This window comes from Gekko japonicus, unplaced genomic scaffold (genome assembly GCF_001447785.1).
Source record: "Gekko japonicus isolate JY-2015 unplaced genomic scaffold, Gekko_japonicus_V1.1 scaffold37, whole genome shotgun sequence".
NCBI lineage: Eukaryota > Metazoa > Chordata > Lepidosauria > Squamata > Gekkonidae > Gekko > Gekko japonicus.
This window is the reverse complement of record NW_015171503.1, coordinates 3,048,601-3,053,515: the sequence shown is the minus strand read 5'-3', so window position 1 is coordinate 3,053,515 and position 4,915 is coordinate 3,048,601.

Here is a 4,915-nt window from a genome sequence, read left to right as displayed (position 1 = left end):
TTTGTCAGTTTTCTGGAAGGAAAATCCAGATATGTCTATACCTACCTGCTTAGGAGCAAAGATGAGGTGCTTGACAAGTTTAAATGCTATGTTGCTGCTGTTAAAAACAAATTTGGCAAAGCGCCAGACGTGCTGTTCACAGATAATGTCACAGAATACTGCAGCAGTGAGTTCCAAAGATTCATGGAACAAGAAGGAATTGAACATAAGACTACAATTCCTTATTCTCCTCAACAAAATGGAATGGCAGAACGCTTAAACAGAGCCATTTAAGAAATGGCACGTTCTATGCTAATGCAATCTGGACTTTCAGAGTCTTACTGGGTAGAAGCAGTCCACACTGCCGTCTATTTGCATAACAGAGTTCCATCAAAAACTACCAATAGAAGTCCTTTTGAATTATGGCATAACAGAATGCTTGGACTTAAACATATAAGAGTCTTTGGCTCTAAAGCTTATGCACATATACCAAAGGAGAAAAGAGGCAAACTTGACCCAAGGGCAGAACTTGGTATCCTGGTGGGATATGCCTCTGGAGGAAAAGGATACAGAATCCTAAACCCTAAGACTTGCACAGTTAAAGTATGCAATGTGGTACATGTTGATGAAAGCAATGTCCTACAGACTGCTAACCTGGCTGAGTCCACAATGCAATCTGCTACTCAGGAACCTACAGATGTCTCCTTCAATGACGTGTTCACTTGGCAATCTGCGCAGACCACCTGTGAACAGGCAGGTCCATCTCCACGGAAGAGTTCCAGCTCAGAAGGGGAACCAGGAGAAGCTATGCCAAGGGTAAGAGAGACAACCACTGTGAGACACTCAGCAAGGAGTAACAAGGGTGTACCACCACCAATGTATGGAATTTGTGCAAGTGTACAACCAGTGAAGGAACCTAATAACTCAGAGACTTTTGCACCTGTTGTGAGCTATACATCCTTCAGGACACTCCTATGCATAGCAGCATCAAGGGGCATGCACGTTGAACATTTGGGTATTACAAGTTGAAAAACACTCAGTATATCTGGGGTTAAATGTTTGTTTATGTTACTCACAGGAATGTTTCCCATGTAACCAATGTTCTTTAGCTGTAGAATGCCCGGGAATTTTCTCCCTGATCTTGGAATTTGATTGGGACTAAAGTGTCAAGGTGTATTACCATTTTATAGCTTCTCTTCCCATCTTTGTTTGGTGTTCTGAAGAAACAAGAAGAGCAGCCATACTCTCTCTCTTCTAGTTTTGTCTTTGTAGAGTAAGGATGTAGCCGATTATGCTCTGTTGTTATTTTCATCCCAGTTACCCTTCCCATGCTAGAATTTAGTAAAAACTTTATATTTTAATCACACATGGACTCTCAGTCTGAATTCCTTTACTCTGGTGCTGCTGGACTATCTTATCTCTGCTAAATACCCTTTTTTCGATATCTCACTATCACCCAACACCTTGCCAGTATTTCCCAGTCACTTGGAGCATTTGGGAGTGCATTTTGGTGGTGGGGGAGGGGATATGTAACCTCTATTGGAGAGGGAAGAAGGCATGGATCACTGGGAGCTATATGATTTTGTAAGCCCTTTTCTGACATATACATACACTGATGCACAAACACTGAAAGAGGTCTTATGCTAGCCCCACAGACAGATGAGTAGTAGGGGAAGGTGGTGGCTGCCAATGCTCCCTCTAAGATGTGGAGTCTTGTGAGCAAAAATTCTACTTTGTGAGCTACTGGCATTAAAAGCTGTGAGCAAGCGAGTTGGCTGCTGCATAAATTAGTTTGCTCTTGAGCCACCCTTCCTGAGCTAAGACAAAAAACTGTGAGCTGAAGGCTAAAAAGCTGTAGCTAGCTCACACTAACTCAGCTTAGAGGGAACACTGGTGGCTGCAGTCTAGAGAAACCCCACGGTTTAAAATCATTGTTATCAGAGCTCTTCAGTTTTAATAGCATTCCCATGACTAAACTGATGTAACTCAACAGTAAAACTGATTAACACAATACCACTTTGCTCAGGATGAAGCATCAAAGAGCAGTGTTGCTTGGTGGGGGGGGGACTATATTTGAAGCCTCTGCCATCCCCACCCTGGCCAGGCTGACCCACCTCTGGGCAAAATTCTTCTGTTCCAGACTTCTTTGCAAAGGGTGATGAAAAAGCTGCTGCCTCTAGCATCTAGTATCTGAGAAGGAAGTTTGGCACCCACACTCCTTCATTCTCCGAAGAAAAAAAGTTTTCCTCCCTGCCCATTCTGTTTTTTTCTGTTTCTATCAGTAAACCTAAAACTAATTAGCTGTGAACAGGCAGGGGAAAGAGGAAGAGCTGAGGCACTTTGAACGTCTCTCGCCTGCTCTGTTTTTCCCTGGTGTGTGTGTGTGTGTGTTGTGTGTGTGTTGAGTGTGTGTAGCTTCCTTCTTGCAAAGTGGACGGAGCTGCCCCAGCACAGTGAAGAGAGCCGAGAGCTGCTACAGTTTGCTTTAACTGGCAACGTTTGGAGGGGGCGTGGCCATGGAGAGGACTCAATGCACTCAGAACTACAGGAGAGAGAGGAACGGGGAGAGAAGGCTCCTCCTCTGCCTCCGTAAGTCCTTTCTGTGCTCAGCCGCAGTGAATGTTGTTTTACTTTTTGGCTGTTTTTTAACTCCCCCTTATGTTTTTTAAGGTTTTTATATTTTTCTGCACACCTGGCAAGTGGCCCACGTGTGCAGGATAATCTCTTTTCCCTCCACGTGTTCCCTGTCTCTGGAAATAAGTATCCGCACACAGGGGCACAGTTGGGAATTAGATATATCGATATGGAGCAGAAGTCCATCAGTGCCTATTAGCCACAAGGTATAGATAGGAACTCTAGGGCAAGTGATGGTCTGTATTCTTGATGCTTGGGGGGGGGGGCAACAGTGGGAGGACCTCTAGTGTCCTGGCCCCACTGGTGGACCTTCTGATGGCACCTGGTATTTTTGGCCACTGTGTGACAGACTGTTGGACTGGATGGGCCATTGGCCGCATCCAACATTGGCTTCTCTTATGTTCTTATTATAGTATTATATAGCCTGCATGAAGACAAGAACAAAAAATGGGGGTGGTAAGTCACCACAACAGGCTTGACAACCATGTCGTTCCCCCCGCTCCAAGAGGTGCTGCAGAACATGCATGGAAGGGGAAAGTTGGGGGAAAAGACAAAGGGAAGTGTGCAGAAATCTCTCATGTGTGGAAGCTCCATTATTGACATGTATGCTTTAGCATTCACAGCAGTGCAAAGACTCTTCACCATATGGAAACAGCCCGAGTCAAGCAACATTATGATACACCATAATTCTCCTTTCCTCAGAACATGTAACAGCAGCTGTTAAGAATCCTTGTGTAATCCTCCCTTTTGTTGGTTTAACCAGATTTGACAGCAGGCATCTTAATCAATCCTTTCCCTCCCTCCTGTACCTTTATAAGAAAACTGCAGAGTACAATGGTTTAAAAATCAATTTATGAAAGCTTGTACTTGTTTAATGTGGGTTATTTATGGGAAATGTTGGACCACCCCCTTCAGCAGATGGCTGAAAACCCTTTATAAATCATGGAAAAATATGGCAGAGCACATGCTTTGCATGCTGAATGATCAGATACAGTTGCCAGTAGTTTGAATTGAAGGAACTTAGGTAAGAGGTAGTTGGAGAGACCCTGGAGAGTTGCTGCTGGTAGCAAGGTAGGCAAAACAGAGCCAACGGTATCTTTGCTGCTCCACAATTTGAAATGTACACAAATTACACAGTGCAATTTTATAACCTCCAGTTCAAGCAATGCTATCTGTGTGCTATGGTTACACAGCAAGGCGCTCTCTCTCTCTCTCTCTTTGTGTTTGAAAAGCTTTCCTGTGGACTGTCACACAATAGTGGAACTCATTGTTAGGCCAAGGCCATAGGTAGCTGTGTCTAAAGCTAGACTGGAATGTTTACTCCAGCCCAACTCCCTGAAGTCAGCTGCTGGACCCTGACAGGGAAAAGATAATGTTCTAACCATGCAAGGAAAGAAGGGCACCCCCCCAAAAAAAAAACACCCGTGAATTTATTTAAGTATTTGTATCCCACTTTTCTCCCTGAAGGGATCCAAAGTGATTTCAACAACAACAACAACAAAGACACTACAAGCATAAACCAAGAATCAACAAAACAGCAAACTGCATTTTAGGCTGGCTCTTCCAAATGGGCTGTGAGCCAAGGCCAAACAGCCAAGAGCCTCTGGCTGTGCCCAGGCTTGATGCATACATACTTGAACAGGAAGGGGACAGCAAATCCCCAGAAGATGGTGCAGCCGCTAAAGATGTTTCTCCTTCCCTGTTCTGGCTTGCAGAAGTGAACGCTCCTCCTAACTAGAAGGAGAGCCAAAGAACAGTTCAGAGCTAAATTAGCAGGCAGTTGCAGATTGAAGACTCAAGAGCCATGAGCTGCCTGAAGACAAAGCAGCTTGGGGCACAGTGGGGTCAGGTTCTCTTTCTTTCTTATCTTAGGGCAAAGTTAGCATGTTTGCTATCTGCTGCAGGAATTGCCTGTTTGCTTCCGCTATGCTCTGCTTGTAAAGAAATACCGTATTTTTTGGACCATAAGATGCACTTTTTCTTCCAAAAAAAGTGAGGGGAAAAGTGTGTGCGTCTTATGGACTGAATACTGAGCCCCAGGGTTCAGAATATTTTTTTCCCTGTTTTCCTCCTCTAAAAACTAGGTGTGTCTTATGGTCAGGTGCGTCTTATGGTCCGAAAAATACGGTACTTACTGTTAAGTCTCGAACTTAACAAAGAGTCGGAGAGTGATTTCAGCAAGAATGCGGTTTTTATTCTTCAGCTCAGTTACTTCTCCAACACGGTACAACAATCGCCAGCCAGAACCCATCAGTAGTCAAGTCAAGTCAAAATATACACTGGCTGCTCTGTATTTAAACAT